Source organism: Papio anubis, chromosome 9 (genome assembly GCF_008728515.1).
Source record: "Papio anubis isolate 15944 chromosome 9, Panubis1.0, whole genome shotgun sequence".
Taxonomy (NCBI): domain Eukaryota; kingdom Metazoa; phylum Chordata; class Mammalia; order Primates; family Cercopithecidae; genus Papio; species Papio anubis.
Window position 1 is genome coordinate 117,441,693 of NC_044984.1, and position 19,673 is coordinate 117,461,365.

The 19,673-nt window shown below is 47.6% G+C and overlaps 1 protein-coding gene across 20 annotated transcripts in view; it reads right to left on the bottom strand.

Annotated features, from left to right (window-relative positions):
* The window catches only part of PITPNM2 (phosphatidylinositol transfer protein membrane associated 2), a 167,185-nt gene that overhangs the window by 54,295 nt on the left and 93,217 nt on the right, over nt 1-19,673 (bottom strand). The window contains exon 1 of one of the 20 annotated variants that reach the window (XM_021923082.2): nt 17,896-19,079. The exons of the other annotated variants lie outside the window; for them this stretch is intronic. The gene's annotated coding sequence lies outside the window, so the exon portion shown is untranslated. Of the gene's footprint in view, nt 1-17,895; nt 19,080-19,673 lie in introns of those variants that run through there. 20 annotated transcript variants of the gene reach the window in all.

Sequence of the window (19,673 nt, forward strand, 5' to 3'; positions counted from 1 at the left end):
TCAGAGTCTTAACCCCTCCAGAGTACATGACCTGCCCTGCTCATCCCCATGCAAATCAGTCCTTTCTCAATCCTCTCAGATTCCAGGCCCACCAGGCACTAGCAAGGCAGAACCCCCTGGGCCAGATTCATCATGTTCCTTAAATGTTTCCATCTCCTCAAATAACAATCAGGGGTGAAATCTCACAGCCTGAGCCAGCACCCAGACACTGGCTTGGGTCTCTGATTTCAGAGGCTCTGTAAGCACGTGTCTGGAACAGATACCTAATGATGTTCCCCCACAGACAAGCTGTCAGATGAGCTGTAATTGCACAGGTGCTGTCCACAGCTCCGCTGGGATATTTTTGCGTGCAGGCAGAGGGACAGAGACAGAGAGGGAACACGCACCTGGAGGGCCCAGAGGCCCCTTGGAGGCTCCTGGCACCTGGGTGGAGCGGGGCAAAGCTTAGGACTGTGCAGGGGCAGCAGCCACATGGTGGAAGAGCATCAGAAAGTGCAAGTGCTCAGGATGCAATTCCATCACCGCTGGCTTAGGGAAAAGCAACCGTGTTTCTGCCCGCGAGGAACTAAAGAGCTGTAGAGGTAAGTAAGTAGGTAGAGACATGGATAGGAAGAAGGAAAGAACAAATAAATGGTTCTATATCTTACAGTTAAGTGCACGGGTGACTAATAGGAGAGGACTCAGAACTCTAAGAGTGACACAGAATGTGAGGGGAGGTGACAGTTTGGAGCTCGCTCTGGGATCTGACTACAAAGCCTCACAATGCCTTTACCAGCTGTGTGACCTCCTGGAAAAGCCCTTGTACCTGCTGAGCCTCGGTCTCTCCGTATATAAAGTGGGGATAATACTATCTGACTTCTGGAGTTACCATGAGTGTCATGAAAACAAGATAAGTCACTCAGTCCAGAGGGGTCTCAGGAAAGGCTTCATGGAAGGCAGAGCCAGGCTCTCTGAGATCCATGGGATTCTGCTCGGCAGAGCTGAGGGCAGGTGTGAGAAGGACTCAGTCCAGTAAGAAGGAACAGCGTGAGCAAAGGCCCCTGGGCAGGAACGTGGGGCTCCATTGAGTGGCTTCCCACCATGTATGCTGGCATGGCTGGGCTGCATCCTGGGGAGATAAGGTGGGGCTCTCTGAAGCATGAGTTTAGGGATTTAGACATCCTTAAAGTCCTCTAAAAAATAATTACCTGGCTGGGCACAGTGGCTCACACTTATAATCCCAGCACTTTGGGAAACCAAGGCAGGAGGATTGCCTGAGCCCAGGAGTTAAAGACCAGCCTGGGCAATACAGTGAGATCCTGTCTCTTCAAAAAATCATACAATTAAAAAAAATTAGCTGGGCATCGGCAGCAGATGCCTGTAATCCAGACACTTAGGGAAGCTAAGGGCAGAGCTGAGGGTAGGTGTGAGAAGGACTCAATCCAGTAAGAAGGAACAGCATGAGCAAAGGCCCCAGGGCAGGAACGTGGGGCTCCATCGAGTGGCCTCCCACCATGCACCTCTGGCATGGCCAGGCGGCATCCTGGGGAGATGAGGTGGGAGGATGGCTTGAGCACAGGAGGTCAGGGCTGCAGTGAGCCATGTTTGCGCTACTGCACTCCAGCCTGAATGACAGAGCAAGGCCCTGTCTCAAAAATAAATAAATACAATTTTTTTAAAAAGAAAAAATTATCTGATGTTGAAATCCAACTAACCAAAAGATAAGTCAAAATGAGGTCATAAATGGAGAAATCCTGATGAACATGGCATTGATATTTTTGAAATCATGGCAATTATGTGATTGAATTGAATATCAAAACCTCAACACTGTACACAAATGATAACATAACTAAGACAAATCTGGAGCAGAAGAACAAAGGTGGAAATATAGTTTCCTCAACTTTCATAGCATAGAAGTTGGTTCATGAAGTAGAAAAATTAGTGAGAAATGAACAGGCAGAGAATGGAAGATTTTTAGGGAAATAAAAGTACTCTGTGGGATACTACAATGGCGGATGCATGTCCTCACACGTTTGTCCAAACCCATATAAAGTACAACATCAAGAGTGAGCCCTCATGTAATCTATGGACTCTGGGTGATGCCATGTCACTGCAGGCTCATTCATTGTAACAAATAGGGCACACTGGTGTGGGATGCTGAGAGTGGGGGAAGGGGCATATGGGAACTCCGTACTTGCCACTCAATTTTGCTGTGAATCTAAAACAGCTCTTTAAAAAATAAAGTTTAGGTGGCTCACGCCTTAATCCCAGTACTTTGGGAGGCCAAGATAGGTAGATCACTTGAGATCAGGAGTTTGAGACCAGCCTGGGCAACATGATGAAACCCCATCTCTACAAAAAATACAATAGTTAGCCAGGTGTGGTGGAGTGCCTGTAGTCCCAGCTACTTGGGAGGCTGAGGTGGGAGGATCCCTTGAGCCTGAGAGGTGGAGGTTGCAGTGAGCCAAGATTGTGCCACTGCACTCCAGCCTGGGTGACAGAGCGAGACCCTGTCTCAAAAAATAAATAAAGTTTATTATTTAAAAAAATAATGACTTTAACCTTTTAAAAGTTGTTCTCTCAGAAAATAGATTAGAGGTCACCAGGATCTAGGGTTGGAGGAGATGGGAGTAGCTGTTTAATGGTTACAGAGTTTCTATTTGGGTGATAAAAAAGCTTTGGAAGTGGTAGTGGTGATGGTTGCTCAACATTGTGAATATACTCACTGCGATGAAATAGTACACTTAAAAACTGTTAAAATGGCAAAGTTTATGTTTTTTATATATATATATATATACATATATATATATATACACACACACTTACCACAATTTAAAAAAATCAATAATATACCAAAACCATTGAATTGTATGCTTTAAATGAGTATATGTATGGTATGTCATTATACTTCAATCAAGCTATTTTCAAAAGTTTTTCTCTTACCTTTAATCTTTTAGGACTATTATCACTTACAATAAAGAAATCTTTTTCCTCAGGTTAGCAACTCCCATTTCACTTAAGATACATGAAAATTGATACATTTGTCTGGTTAAATTCAAATAACATTAAATTTAATTTTTACTTTAAAAATTCATGTAGAACATGATACTTTAAAAAAAAAAAGATTATTACTACTCTGTATATGTCTGTTTGGATGAAGAGTATGGAATAAATGTTCACTGAATGCTGGAGAGGGTTCCATCAGATGGATGGAATTTGTGGGCAACTTTTACCTGCACTTTATTACCTGATGTTTCAAAAGGCAGCAGCTGCAGCATTTGAGTGGTGTGTGTGTAAACAGACAGAGAAGGGCTGGTAGCGTTGTGATTAAAATAAAATAATCAGCTAGACCTTCTGCCACCTCCCAGCTGTGACTGTGGGCAAACTGCTTAATACTTTGATCTTTCGTTTTGTCTTCTGGGGGTAAGAACCACCCTGCCCACAGACACCCTGGGGTGTCTGTGGATTAAATGAGATGATGCACATGAAGTGCTCAGCCCTTTTCCAACCAGCGTTCAACTACCAGGAGCGAGCAAAAAGGTGGCACTGCTGTCCCTAGCAGGGTCTGGAAGGTGGGTCCCTGAGACACAGGGCCTGTGGGCTTCCTGGTAGGGCTGCTTACCCCCAGGTGCAGACAATAAACCCAGACCTGAAGGAGGAGCAGCCCTGCTGTGGTGCTGGCTGGCCTTACAGCAAGACACGGGCCTGCTGGGGTGAGATAGAGTCCTCCTCACTTTCTCCCTGGTTGAGCTGAGGCCAGGGACACGGCAGACCCTCCTCGTATCAGAGCAGTGTGACTTGTGTGTCTGTCTCTCCCTGGAGCCCCCTTGGCCCGAAGCTGAACCCTCACTCAGACAATCTCATTACACCCAGTCTGGCTGCCTGGGTGCAAACGAGACAGACACACATTTCATCTCGTCTCTGTTGGAGTCGTGATGGGTTAGACAGAATTAGGTTTTACTGCTGTCTACAGGGCATCTTTTGGGGCCTGGCACTGCCAGAGGAAAAAAGACACATACAGGTCTCCAGAGGCCCTTCGGGGAAGAAGGCCAGGCAAGGGGTCTGGGTGGCCGCCCACACGCACAGCCCACATGGCTCTGCTCCAGGGATGACGGGACTCTTCCCTGGGCTTCAAATGTGGCACCTGGGCCCTGGCCCTTAGAAAAGTCTTCAGGTTCCAGACCCCAGCATTCACGACCCTAGAAAGAACCCCCAGCCCCATGTTCATTGATGTCTTTGAGGAAACACCTAGCCAGACCATGTCAGAGTGGGGCCACTCAGGGTGGCCAAGGAGCAAGAGACCAGCCGTGGGCAAGGCGCGAGGTACAGGCTGCACCTGGACCAGGGTTCCAGGCACAGGCAGACAAACAAGAAGAGCTATGAGGGATGTCACCCAAAGATTCAAGGGCATGGCTTCCCACCAAGACACAGAGCACCAGCTGGGCCTCCCAGGCTGGAGCCCAGAGATCTTCCTGAACCACCCAGGCAGTAGAGGAGAAAAGCAACACAGAAAGAGCTTCAGGTTCATGAGGCAGGGGTGGCCAGGTTGGAGGCATGTGATGAAGATGAATAATGAAGTGGATTATTGGGGTTTGGCCCAGGATGAGGTGGGGTGGACCGAGCAGGGAGGTGGACAGCTCCTTTGAGCAGAGGCCATGAGACACCCTGACTGGGAGGGAAAGCACGAGAATTGAATTTACAGAACTTAATCTGTTTTTCCGTGATTAGCAGGGGTCTGACGTCACAGATGGAATTTAGGAGTGAGGCTGTGCAAAGTCAAGCGGGGATGGAATCCATCCAAATGCAGTTCAGCTGCATTCTGGCTATTAAATCTGGAAGCTACTCCAAGCCAGGCCAGCGGGAGCTCCGGCTTTTGCAGCAGTGGGAAGCAAGGGAGCCGCCAGCAGGTCTGGGGGCTTGGGACTCAGGACTGCGGGTATCCATAACCTCCTTCTGCCTCCCTTGAGTCCCTTGCCTCTTGCTCTAAGAGAGCTTCCTTCTTCTGCTCTCTGCTTCCCAAACCTACTGGGCCCCAATCAGGATCTGAAGCAGGCAATGGTAAAAGCACTTCTTCTCCAGATGCAGCCAGACAAGGCTCCCCAGGCTTCCCCCAACCATCTATGTGTATCCAGGGACCCAAAGCTCTGGATAAATGGAAGGCGGCACAGAGGAATAAGAGGCTGTTCTTTGTGTCCAGCAACCAGCCCCTACGCCTGGGCTGGGGTTGCGGGAGTGTGTGGCTGCTCTGCAGGTGTGTGTTATGAGGTTAGCACTGATCAGCTGCCTCTCTGTGTCCTGAAGCTGAAAGCAGGAGAAGTCACACACCCACAGAATCGTCCAATCCCTGCCCTAGAGTAGTTCTACCTTTATGTGTTAGACACCGGGCTTCCAGCAGAGATTTCTTTTGAAGAAAGGATTTCTGGGCTAAGAAACAAGCAGAGGACCCTGCTGCAGGCCAACCCTCCCTTTACAAATGAGGGGACAAAGGCTCAGGAAACGGGCAGAGAGCTGGGTTGGGAACAAGGATCCTGACTCCCAGCTTCTTCCTCCACCCAGCCACATACCTCCAGGCATTAGAGGAGAAAAACGACACAGAAAGAGCTTCAGGTTCATGAGGCAGGGGTGGCCAGGCTGAAGGGGCAAGGACCAAGGAGACTTTGAGCAGGAGGACACAGCTCCTACCCTGCCCCCCACAGTTTCCTTGACACCTTTAAGTAGGACGTGACTCCTTCCTCTAACGCTGGCCTAGGCAGTGAAGGGGGGTCCCAGAGAGCCTTAAAGCCCTGGGCACTGCTGCAGTTACCCCATATCCCACAGAAAGTCATTAATCTCACCATTGTACGCCTGGAGTGCCAAGCTGGGGCAACTGCCAAGCCACTGTAGAAGTTGGCCACCAGACCCCACAGCACAGCAGCCACCTGGGGGCACCGTGGGGCTTGCAGTGCTCTGCAGCTCCAGGAGCAGGAGTGGGATGGTAGAGTTATGAGGCATCTCTATGTAATGCCTCAACCCAAACAACAGCCCCAGGGAAGCAGTGGTGCAGACCACAGAGCAGGCTCCGAGAGGGCGCATCCTGCTTAAGGACTGCGGCAAGGCAAGGGAGCTCTGTTTTTATGACTCCTCCTCCCTGGCTGTGGCTGTCAGCATAGTACCCTCAGTTGGGTGGAAAAGGGCACAGATGTGCATGTGAGGAAATAAGCTTGAAAGTCAGAGCCTCCAAGATGATAAGCATGGCATGAAGAAGAATTATCTGGAACTCACCTCCTACCTTGGTCCTCTGGTGACCCTGCTGGTCATGGAGCTACTACCACTACCACACTGGCCTCCAGGGTTGGTGCTCCCCTAATTTAACACTGAGTATGGCTGAAATAAGGCTGGGCCCTTAAACAAAATGCCACAGGAGGCTCAGATGTGACAACAGAAACAAGCCCAGAGGCGACCTTGGCCCCAGCAGTTAGGGTCTAAGCTGTGGCTACAAAATCGTAGGCTGGGGTTTGCTCAGAGGCCTTTCTTTCTCACTCCTGGTCACCTCCCTGAGGCTACCACCATTTCAGCAGCAGCACCCAGACCATCCTCCTATATAAGAAGTGCCGAGGTTTTTCAGGAGGCCATTGGCCTTAGAAATGGCCAGTCCTTTAGGGGTGAAAGCTCCCAGCTTCTGGGGCAGGCAGGAGGGAGGGCCCCCTGAGATGCTTAGAGGCTGGGAGCCCATTGGCAGAGAGCTGGCTGTGCTGCAGGCCCTGTCCCTAAGCAAAACTCAACTCGATCAATTCTCCAGGGAAATCAGAGCTTTCCAGAACCATCCAAGACACCAGAGTTGATAAGAGGCACTGCTGAGATTTTCACCCGGGTTACTCCTGAACTGGTGATAAGCCCTTGTGATGACAGAGAAGATACATAATGAGAATACAAAGCCCTGAGTGCTTGCTCCTCTGGGCCAGCCTTCACAACTCTGACAGGACACCCCAGGAGGGCCCAGCTCCTACAGTCCTTCTTCACTGATTCAGTTCCTTCACTATTTCCCACTCCTGATTTTATACCTTCTTTCCATCTTGAGTCTTTTTTACTTTTTTATTATTAATTTTTTTGGAGATGGAGTCTCACTCTTTGCCCAGGCTAGATAGAGCACAGTGGTGCAATCCTAGCTAACTGCAGCCTCCAACTCCCGGGCTCAAGTGATTTTCCTGCCTCAGCCTCCTAAGTAGCTGGGACCACAGACATGTGTACCGTGTCAGGCTCCACTCTTCTTTGTTTCCTCAAATTCCCATCATCAAATGGACTGACCCACTGCACCAATCCACTAGCTGCTGTTGCAATGCATGGACGTCTCTGCTCCCATTGAAGGCCAACTCTCTGTCACTGGGGTCCAAGCCCTTTTGTCATTTCTCCCAAAATGCTCCCCTCTCTTGTCTCCCTAACGGACCTCCCCATTCACCATCAGCATTCAAACATGCAAGTTATAGCTCCCATATCTGCAAAAACAAAACAAGACCCCACAGCCCCCCTCACTCCATCTCCTTGGCACCATCCCGCTTCCTTGATCCCCTTTATAGCAAATCCTCCTCAAGCTTAGCTATACTTGCTGTTTCCACTGTCTCACCTCCCAATCTCTTTCCAACCCACTTTGACCAGCCCCACTCCACTGAAACCATATTGGTCAAGGTCACAAATGACCTCCACGTGGCTAAGTCGGCAGACAATTCTCATCAAATTCTGTCTTTCCTTAATTCCTGCATTTAACATAAATGGATTGAATGTTGGCTGCAGATGCCTCCCCATGGCTTGTGAGCAGGTGGGCACAGTCCCGGGATCGATTTTTTCCCTGAATAAGGTTCTCCTCTTTACTCGGCCAACATACCTCCCAATAAACTTCCACTTGGAGCCCACCATGTGCAAGATTCCAGCACTGAGGCTCTCAGCCAACTTATTCGGGTGCTTGTTAGTTATCAGCTGCAAATAATGAATTTTTGTTGTTCCAAAACAACAGCTGGTATTGTGCAGCCTGCAAGGAGCGCTGTGGGGCCAACCTCAAGTCCAGAGAGGCACAAATGCCATGCTGGAGTCTCAGCAGCCAGTGTCCCTAGTCCTGCCTCCTTAAGCCCACCCTACGCATGGTACCAAAGGTGCACTAGCCCACCACTCTGAGCCCCAGTGGCTCCTTCTGCAATAGCTACAGCTGAGCGGGGTGCAGACCCAGCCTTCCCTGGGTGTCGCAGCGAGGGTGTCACAGTCCTTTAGCTCAGAGAAATTGCCCACAGCTCCCTGTGCTGCCTAAGACGGGGTTTTCCGAACTTGCCACATTACAACAGTCAACTGGAGTTGACTCCTTAAAGACACAGATGCCAGAGCAGCTGAACAGTCAGAGACTTAGTCCCCACCCTGACCCTGGCCCCCCATTCTTCATGCATCCTGTGAGGAGGAGGGTGTAGGAGAAAATACACAGTCTGCCCAGTCCTGCCTTTCCTGAAGGCATTCCCAGTGTGAACAGTCCCCTCTTGTAAATGGTGCCAGGGTCTCATCAGACCCCACACCCCAACAGCCCCCACTCTCTGGTGGGCACATCTGGCAATCAGACTCTTCTGCTTGGTGCTTGGTTTATGAATCTGGCCCATGGTTTTACACACTTGGGCCCTATTAATACATTGTAAGTGACTTAATCCTCACGACTCCCCGGAGTTAGATGTAGTGACCCCACTTATTTAAGTATTTTATTGCAATATAATTCACATGCCATGTAATTCACCCCTTTAAAGTAGTTTTTAGTATACTCACAGAGTATACTTACAGAGGAAAATTCCAGAACATTTTCCTCACCCAAAGAGAAAGCCCATTTCTCATTAAGCTCATTAAGCAGTCATTTCCCATTACCCCAGCCCCTGGCACCAACTAAGCTGCTTTCTGTTTTGATGGATTTGCCTGTTCTGGACATTTCTTATTGGTGGAGTCATACAATATGTGCTTTCTGTGTCTGGGCTTTTTCACTTGGCATCATGTTTTTGAGGTTCATGTTTTAGCATTGCGAGAACTTCATTGCTTTTTATGACTGAATAATTCTGTGCTGCAAGGCCCCATTTTTATAACTAAGGAGACCCAGGGCTTTGTGTCATTACGGCACCTTGCCCCCATTACTCAGTAAGTGGTGGAGTCAGGAGTATCTTACTGTACAGCCAGGATAGTAAATAGCTTAAGAATTGAACCATCATCTTCTTTACTTAAATCAATTTATATACATATGCATCCCTAGCATTGATAGTAGCATTTTATGACTTACAAATGCTTTTAGCCTTTTTATTCTTGCTTCTTCAGAATGATCTCCCGAGGTGGAAAAGGTAACGATGCTCCCATCTTTGGAAGAAATGAAAGCCCCCACAATTTAAGTGATATATTCCAGGCTAGAGCTATGTATTGATGCGTGAACGGTGGCTGCACCTGACTCTGGATACAACACAAGCTAACAGAGCTGCTTTAATGCTTTTTAATAAAGATGCATGATTTAGAGAAACAATTTTTGGTTTTTTCTTTCAGAATATTTTGTAGTAAGTACAAATCTTCTGGCTGAGGGAAAACCCCACTTAAACTTCATCAGAGAGTGGTTACTTGTTTTTATTCTAATGTTCTTAAATGATCTAGGAAATAAAGGTTAATATCTCTTTCAAAATACAGGCTTCTTGGTTCCAGCCCAAAACAGCTGCATTGCAAAGGGAAAGACCTGGGAATAAGAATTTTTAACAAGTCCCCTAGGTGGCTTGGATCAATGGAAACATTTGCCTAGAAGCCAAAGCTCCACAGTCTGGCAAATATAGTCTTTAATATTGTCATCTCAACGCCAACCCCCTCTTTCAGTAAGAATTCTAATCACTCTGAACTCTATGGACCTAACAAATGTTCATTAAGTGCCTCTTAGGGGCCAGGTTCTATGATGGGTGCTAAGGATACAGGGGACCAAGACAGAGGCCTCAGGGAGCCTCCAGGCTCCAGGGGAGATAGACATCACATGAGTTATCAAAACCTAATGAGAAAAAAAGGGTGGGGGGAACGTGATGGGAAATACTATTCAGCCTCAAAAAGAGACAGAATTGGCCGGGTACAATGGCTCATGCCTGTAATCCCAGCACTTTGGGAGGCCAAGGCAGGCAGATCACGAGGTCAGAAGATCGAGACCATCCCGGCCAACATGGTGAAACCCTGTATCTACTAAAAATACAAAAATTAGCCAGGCATTGTGGTGCATGCTTGTAGTCCCAGCTATCCGGGAGGCTGAGGCAAGAGAATCACTTGAACCCGGGAGGTGGAGGCTGCAGTGAGCCAAGATTGCACAACTGTACTCCAGCCTGGGCGACAGAGCAAGACTCTGTTTCAAAAAAAAAAAGACAGACCGACATCACATGAGTCATCAAAACCTAATGAGAAAAAAAGGGTGGGAAGGACCTGATGGGAAATATTATTCAGCCTCAAAAAGGAAGGACATTCTGACACATGCTACAACATGGATGAACTCTGAAGACATTAAGCAAAGTGAAATAAACCAGACACAAAAGGACAAATACTGCATGATTTCACTTACAGGAAGTCCCTAGAGTGTCAAATTCATAGAGACAGAAAGTAGAATGGTGGGTGCTAGGGACTTGGGGAAAAGAGAATGAGTAGTTGGTGTTTAATGAGGACAGAGTTTTAGTTTGGGAAGATGAAAGGGTCCTGGAGATGGATGGTGGTTATGGTTGTATAACAGTGTGAATGTCCTTAATGTCACAGAACTATATGCTTAAAAATGGTCAACATGGGACCAGGCACAGTGGCTCATGCATATAATCCCACCATTTTGGAAGACTGAGACAGGAGGGTCACTGGAGGCCAGGAGTTTGAGGCCAACCTGGGCAACATAGTGAGACACCATTTCTCCAAAAAAGAATAAAATTAGCCCAGCATGGTGGCATGTACCTGTAGTCCCAGCTACTCAGAAGGCTGAGGCTGGAGGATCTCTTGAGCGCAGGAGTTTGAGGCTACACTGAGCTATGATTATGCCACTGCACTCCAGCCTGAGCAACAGAGCAAGACCCTGTCTCTGAAACACACACACACACACACACCCCTCCTACAAAAGCTCTGACAGGAGCCACAGTGGAGAAGCCAGTGCTGCCTGAGGGTTCCATAACCAGAGAGATCCGACAACAGCTCCCAAGTGTGCTTGTCCAGGAGGGTTCCGTGCCTAGGCCGCCCTTCACCTTGCCTTGTCTCCTCCCGATCCTGTCTCTCACCCACAGGACTTTGTGCATCCCTCAGTTCCGTTTACTTCCAGGTTCTAGGTCTGTAAGATCCCGTGTGCCCTGCCTGCTCATGAGCCACAGCTCCTCCACCACCACTCTCCAGTCACATGGATGCTTGCTTTGCTAGGAACCCACTATGTTAGCTCTCCATTCCAGCTGCTGCCATGCCTGGGAAGCACCCATTCCCCAGGCCAGGGAACAGCTGCTCCCTCACTCCCTGGCATCAACCAGGTCTGGGCACAAATGCCATGCCTTCCCTTCTGCAGTGTAGCTTTCCTCTCCTGCCCAGTTCAGTCCCATTGCCATGCTTTGCAATGATCTGATTTGTGTACCTGAAGATTGCCTCCCTCCATCCCAGCACAGGTGACAGGAGGGTAGGGAACTTGTCTGTCTTATTTGTTGCCATAATCCCAGTAGCTAGAACGGTGCCTGGACAAAAGAAAAGGACAACATCTTTCATTTGTCTCTCCATTCACAAGAGGTGCTAGGCAGCCAGGGCCTGGCACTTAGTAGGTACTTAAGAAGGGTAATTGGCAAATGTTCACAAAAAAACCCTCTACAGGCAGATAACGCCGCCGCCAAGCAGCCAAAGTGCTAATTACAAACTGCTCTGTTAGCTGTTCCTTAGCACAGCTAAGATTCTCCAAGAATAGTGCACACTCCCTGCCATGTCCCTGTTTCTTGACAGCGCCTGTGACTCAGACTTTTCATGGAGCCAGACTTGCCCTCCTCAAGAGCATGTGCAGGGCATAAATGTCAAACAGGACAACTGGATGTTGCTGTCCACGGTGTGGGGTGGGGGTGGGGGTATCTGAAGTCATCTCAGCACTTTCTGATGGGCAAGTTTGGGAGAGACAAGCTGGGCCCTGAATGAGACATGGCAATGCCAGGCAGCCCAAATGCCCTTAGTATAACTACCACCCCCTCTCAGACACACTCAGTGCAGCTCAGTTTATAAACACTCTGCTGCAACAATCTCACTGGAAACTCAATGCTCAGAAGCAGTCAGGGCAAGATGGGAAGACAAAAGCCCAGAGGGACTGAGTCATTTGACAAGGCCACACAGTGAGTCAGGGCAGAACGGTCCCAGACTCTGTATCTCCTGGGCTGTGACCCAGGACTGATCTACTGCACTGTTAGGTGAGCAGAAATCCCAGGCATCTTAGGTCACCAATAACCAGGTCCAAACGCTCGACTCAGAAGGGAGCAAGCAGGCAGAGCCAGAGGACCTAGAGGACAACGAAAGGCCCAGCCAGTGTCCTTAGGGGAGGTAGGGACAGGTACATTCACGTGTCTGTACAACTTCACCCAGGCCTTGCTCCATAGCACTGTGAGCGGTGTGGCCTTTACAGCCCAGCCTCCCAGGGCTGCCAGAAACACAACATGCCTGGAAAGTTTCCCAGGTAACTGGCTCTTCTTTACAGAGCTATTAGCTTCCCTTTATCATGCCATAAAATCCTCCAGCCGATGACAGATCTCATCCTTCTCCAGGGAGGGAAACAGGGAGGAAACGAAACACATAGGAAAAAACCACTGGTCAAACTTGGAAAGTCCCATGGGCACATAACCTGGGCAGAAAAGGCATCAGAGATAGCTGGGTTGCTGTGTTCAGCTGCACAGGCTATGCACTGTCCAACTCCAAGCGATGACATTCTCATGTACTACAGTACAAATGACATTCCCTTGAGTTAGGAAGTGCAGGGAAAGGACCTTGCATGATTTTGGGCAATGTCTTCAATATCCTCAAGGCCCACCCCTCACTGACACCTTGTCCTAGGCCTCTCAGTTCTCAGAAACTGCTCGTCGATACCCCTCTTGCAGGAAGAAATGACCAAGGTTGGGGAGGAGTCAAGGCAAAGGGTTTGGCATCTATTTCGTGAGCCACTTGACTGGCTGGGCTGAAATCAAGCACTAAGCCCAGGACTACAGAGAAGTATTAGCCACCTTTTAAGGGCTGAATCTCACTTACATAGACTTTGTTCTATTTCTCTCTTCTCTTTCTGGCTCTCTAATTAGATAAACGTTAGACTTTCTCCATGTATGTGTCTTATCCTCTCTGCAGCTTCCTTTTCTTCCCGTGTTGTATTCTGAATTTCTCCATGTTTGACTTAAAGTTCTGTTTCGTTGTTCAAATCTGCTTCATCATTCTTTAGAGCTTTTAATTCCCTGCACATATTCTCAACTTTGCCTTTTATTTATTTAAATGCACTGAACAGTTATTTTATTGGCTATGCTTAAATATTGCAGCATCTGAAGTCTCCAGAGTCTGTTTCTGCTGTAAATTGTTCATGCTGGCTCTGGCTCTTAGTGCTTTATCTCCTCTTGTACTCAGTTATTTTTGACTAAGAACTGCTCATTTTCTGGGGAAGATATTTGTAGAAATTCTTTTGAGGCTTAGGATGAGGGTCTGTTTTTCCAGAGAAGGCTTATATTTGCTCCAGCAAATGCCTGGGTTAATACCCATCTGCGATCCCTCTAAATTCGCAGGTAGAGGTTCGTGTGAACCAGCAGGTCATGTAAGTTCACCTTTCTCGTTTTTCCATTCTATTCTTTTTTTTTTTTTTTTTTTTTTGAGACAGAATCTCATTCCGTTGCCCATGCTGGAGTGCAGTGGTGCCACCTCAGCTCATTGCAACCTCTGCCTCCTGGATTCAAGCAAGTCTCCTGCCTCAGTCTCCTGAGTAGCTGAGATTACAGGTGCATACCATCATGCCCGGTTACATTTTTTTTATTTTTTATTTTTAGTATTTTTAGTAGAGACCTAGTTTCACCATGTTGGCCAGGCTGGTCTTGAACTCCTGACCTCAAATGATCTGCCTTCCTTGGCTTCCCAAAGTGCTGGAATTACAGTGTGAGCCATGGTGCCCAGTCTAGTTTTTCCATTCTATTCTTACCCTGGAATAGACAGTGGGTATGTTTGTTTCCTAGGGCAACCATCACAAAATGCCACAAACTGAGTGGCTTTAAACAAAATAAATTTATTCTCTTACAGTTCTGGAGGCCAGAAGTCTGAAATGAAGGTGTCAGTAAGGCTGGTGGATTTCTTGAGGCCAGGAGTTTAAGAACAGCCTGAGCAAAATAGGGATACCTCATCTCTACAAAAAATTTTAAAAATTAGCTGGGCATGGTGGGGCGCGCCTGTAATCCTAGCTACTTGGGAAGCTGAGGTTGGAAGCTCACTTGAACCCAGGTGCTCAAGCTGCATGAGCCATGATCACACAACTGCACGCCAGCTAGAGTGACAGAGCAAGAACTTTGTCTCAATCAATCAATAATAATATAAAGTAAAATTTTAAAACAGCCAATATAATAAATTAGATGAAAATTCTTTTCTACTCTTGAATCTCCCTTCCATTGTTGGAATAAATCCTATTTGGTCATGCTGTAATAATACATTCAGTTGAATGAAATTTGCTAATATTTTATTTGAGTTTTTTTTTTTTTTTTTTAAGTGAAACAGCCTGTAGTTTTGTGGAGTTACTGAATTCTCCTTCTTTGATTTTGGTAACAGGGTTCCTTGTAAAAGAGCTGTAACATTTATTTGTATATTATTTTTTACTCTGCACCCCAGCTGGGGTGCAGTGGCACTATCACAGCTCACAGCAGCCTCAACCTCCTGAGTTCAAGCAATCCTCCCCCTTCAGCCTCCCAAGTAGCCAGGACTACAGGTGCACACCACCACACCACACCTGGCTAATTTTTTATTTTTTGTAGTAGCTAGGACTACAGGTGTGCACCACCACACACCTGGCTAATTTTTTATTTTTTGTAGAGACAGGGTCTATGTTGCCAGGGTTGGTCTCCAACTCCTGGACTCAAGGAATCCTCCTACCTCGGCCTCCCAAAGTGCTGGGATTACAGGTGTAAGCCACCTTGCCTGGCCCTTTTTAACCTCTTTGAATTTACTTGTTTTTCTAGCTTCTTGAATTGAAAGCTGAGTTCAATAATTTTTAACTTGATTTGTCTCTGAATAAATGAATTCAGGGCTATATATTTTCCTTTGAGTACTGATTTGGCTTCATCCCATAGGTTTTTACATCCAGTGTTCTTACTGCCATTTAGTTCAAACACTGCTGTTTAAAATTTTCATTTTGACATCCCCATTTAAACTAACAGTCATTTAGATTTTTGTAACTAATCTGTTACTCCCAACAGATTTTTCTATTGAAATTTTTATTGATAATTGTAAATTCACATGCAGCTGTAAGCAATAACACAAAGCGATCCCTTGTATACTTTGTCCAGTGTCCCCCAGTGGTGACATCTTTTTTTTTTTTTTTTTTTTTGAGACGGAGTTTCGTTCTTGTTGCCCAGGCTGGAGTGCAATGGCGTGATCTCGGCTCACCACAACCTCCACCTCCTGGGTTCAAGTGACTCTCCTGCCTCAGCCTCTTGAGTAGCTAGGATTACAGGCATGCGCCCTACGCCTGGCCAATTTTGTATTTTTAGTAGAGATGGGGTTTCTGCATGTTGGTCAGGCTGGTCTTGAGCTCCCGACCTCAGGTGATCCACCCGCCTCAGCCTCCCAAAGTGCTGGGATTACAGGTGGTGACATCTTACAAAACTATAATATTACTATCAGGATATTGACACTGATACATTCTATAGACTTCAGTCAGATATGCCAGTTTTACTTGTATTTATTTGTGTGTGCAGTGTGTGTATGTATTAAGTTCCATATAATTTTATCACTTATGTAGGTTTGTATATATAATAAAATACCTATCCTGGATTTTAAAAACTCTACATTATTCACTCTATATCTGTCATTTTTTTCACTTGCTATATCATCAATTTATTTATTTATAATTTTTTTATCCTAGAGACAGGGTCTTACACTCTGTCGCCCAGACTGGAGTGTAGTGGCACAATCATAGCTCACTGCAGCCTCACACTCCTGGGCTCAAGCAATCCACACCTAGAAACCTCTCTACCTCCTGGGTACAATCTTGGCTATTGTTTCCTTTTTCAGTTGAATCCCATTTTCACTGCATCTTTTCAGGATTCTGCATGATTTCTTAGCCCCTAAAGGCATTTCTCTGCCCGCATGGATATGGGCTTTTAATAACATTTGTTCTATCAGATTTAGGGATTTGGAGCACGTCCTCAATCTGCAGCCATGATCTCACCCCTGCTTACACTTCCCAGGGATTTTCTTTTTTAAACTTGGGGTCAAAGAGAGAATGTGGGTCAATCCTTCACTGGTGGCAAAGGCAGGGAAGCTGTCAGCAGCTGTGCCCTCTTCCATGCAGTCCAAGAGAATCCTGGGCTCCAGCAGTTGCTGTCCTTCCACGGATGATGAACATGAGCATTCCAATTAGGTGTCCTTTTTGCCTGAGTTCGAACTGGATTTCTGTTGTACTCAGGAAAGTCCTGACTAAGAGTAGGATGATACATCTTCCTTTGACCTTCTGCATGTTATTCACTTGCGAAGCAAACCCTTTCCTCCTGAAGGGCAGAAGGATACATTTATGCTCAGGTATGGTGGCTCATGCCTGTAATCCTAGCACTTTGGGATGCCAAGGCAACAGGATCACCTGAGGTCAGGAGTTTAAGACCAGCCTGGACAACAAAGTGAAAACCCATCTCTACTAAAAATACAAAAATTAGCCTGGCATAGTGGGGTATGCTTGTCGTCCCAGCTACTTAGGAGGCTGAGGCAGGAGAATCACTTGAATCCAGGAGGCAGAGGTTGAAGTGAGCTGAGATCACACCACAGCGCTCCAGCCTGGGTGAGAGAGCAAAACTCCATCTCAAAAAAAAAAAAAAAGAAAAGAAAAGGTACATTTCACTTTACCCCAAGGTCAAAAAATGGTTGAAAACACCAAATAAGTTAAGGTGTTTTTTCTTTGTATGATGGTTCTGAAGTCTCAAAGTCTGTCCTCTGAGTCCACAGAAGACATGGTGTGAATCTGGTCAGGGGAAAGACACTGCAGCTGGTTGGGGTAAAGGGCAGATGCAGCTCGACATAAAGTCCAGTGTTCCCAATGTGCCACCCTTTCATCATGTGCCGACTCTTCTGCAAAACGACCACCCGTGAAATATGAGCTTTCTGTGAATCTGGGGAGTTGCTCTGGGCCCAGCACATGGGGCTTGGAACTACCTCAAAGGCTTCTCCTGTGTAGGAAGCAGTAAACGCCACTAGCTCAGCCTGCCCAGCGTGCACACGGCACCATGCTGACTGGGTGCTAAATAGATACAATACTTAGAACTAAAATAAAACCCAACTCAGTGACATCTTGATGCAGCTTTGTAGGAACAGCAGGCTCCTGTGTACACACCGTTCTGCTCTGCACGCCTATTTGTAAATTAATCACACATCAGTAGACTTGGCTCAGATTCACATGTTTCTGGACCACTGTGAGGGTAGCTCAGGCTATGGGATCTTCCATTCAGCTTCAAAACTAGGTCCTTTCAACAGATTCTGGGTGAGAATTCTTCTTGCCAGGCTCTCTTAAGCCACCCGCATCTTGCTCCCTTCGCCAGCAGAAGCATACAGGGTAGAGGGAATGGTGATTGCCCACAAGCCCCCTCCATAAAAGCATCCCCAATATACTAATATGATAGTCTGAAGACACACACACACACACACACACACACACACACTTACAAGATGTTAGTGAAAGCACGATGAAAAGAAATAGAGTGGCACCTTTTTATGATGTGTTCACACTCCACCAGCCAATGTCCTGCCTCCGCCTCTCCCTGGGGTTCTTTCCTGTGGTGTTAATCTCACCTCTGCTTCATCTGGATCTTAGAACACTGCCCAGTCCCAAGCCCACCTGGGCTTCCTTGAGTTCACTCTGATAGGCCCTGCAGCTTGCGTTCCAGGCTCTGGCCCTGATGTCAAGGCAGTGGTGATGAGTCACAGCTGTGGGTCAGTGGAAAGTGGCTGCAGCATCAGGCCAAGCTTGGCCACTTACATGTCTGGCATGACAGTGGCCTCAATGTACTCGTCTGAGAAGAAGAGCTATCACCTGAGCGCTCTGGAGAACTTAGCTGGAGCTTTTAGGCAGTCTGGGAGCCAACATAGAGGCGTGTAGGCTGATGTCTCATGTCCACGTTGCCTGGGAGACAAATTTCTATTTAGAGCTGCCCCAAAATGTTCTGCGCCAGCTTCTCACTGTGGCGGCTTCACCTGAGCATACAGGTATGTGGATGGCCACTGTGCTGGCTTGCCCTGGACGCTGCCTTCATGGTCCTGGGTCGGGTTCTCGGTCAGCAGCTCTTGCCAACTCCAGGAGGCCCAGAGCCAGGAGTGGCCTCCTGCTGCCAGACCCCAGGTAGGAAAGAGCTGAGCTGTCCAGCCCTCCTCTTCTAACAAGCCCTCCTGGGTTGACAAAGAAAGGCTGTCCCTGCACTGGGTGACACTGGACACTGTCCCTGTCCTCTCCCAGGAGGTCCCGGGCCAGGGGCTGGGATAGTATCAGGCCCTGGCTCTCTCCATACCCAGCCTAATCCTATTAAGATGGGTGCTAAGAATCACAGAGAATGGGGACACCCTGCAGGTCCCTGCAGGACCTTGCAGACCCAGGAGGTGGCAGTTCACTGAGGTCTAGCCCCTGGCCTTGAATGGGAACCAAGCAGGTGTGAACTGGAAGTAGAGGCCACTGATCTGCTGCTCAGCGCCAGACAAGTCAGAGTACTCAGAAGCCTCAGATCCCAAATGTGAAAGAGAAAAGCGCGTCTGAACATATGTGAGAATTCCTTCCTAACCAGGGAGCATATCTTCAGGGCAACTTTAGGTTAAAAACCTAAATTCAGGCCAGGCGTGGTGGCTCACGCCTATGATCCCAGCATTTTGAGAGGCCGAGGCGGGTGGATCACCTGAGGTAGGGAGTTCAAGACCAGCCTGACCAACATGAAGAAACCCCATCTCTACTAAAAATACAAAATTAGCTGGGCATGGTGGCGCATGCCTATAATCCCAGCTACTCGGGAGGCTGAGGCAGGAGAATCACTTGAACCCGGGAGGCAGAAGTTGTGGTGAGCCGAGATCACACCATTGCATTCCAGCCTGGGCAACAAGAGCAAAACTCCGTCTCAATAAATAAATAAATTAATTAATAAATTAATTATTTCAAACACAAAAAGAACTTCTTCCTAACAGGAACATTCAGAATAGCTAAGGAAAGAATGTTCCTGAGAATGCAAATGGTACCATTGGTCTCCTTACCCTATAAGTATTTACAAAGTGCCCTAGACAAGACCCCATCTGAAATCAGAGCTGGGCGGGAGGCAGGACCTGTGGTTTCTCAGGGCTCTCTCCACTTCCCCAGGCAATGGGCCTATGGATTCTGAAGTTGGGGTGCCTGGCCAGAACCTGGAGCCCCAGGGCCCATAGAGGCTGTAGGCTCTGGTGGTGACGGCTCATCTGAGTTACAAGTGGCTGAGCCTCCTGGGCTGCCCACCCCCATGCCCACCCCTAGC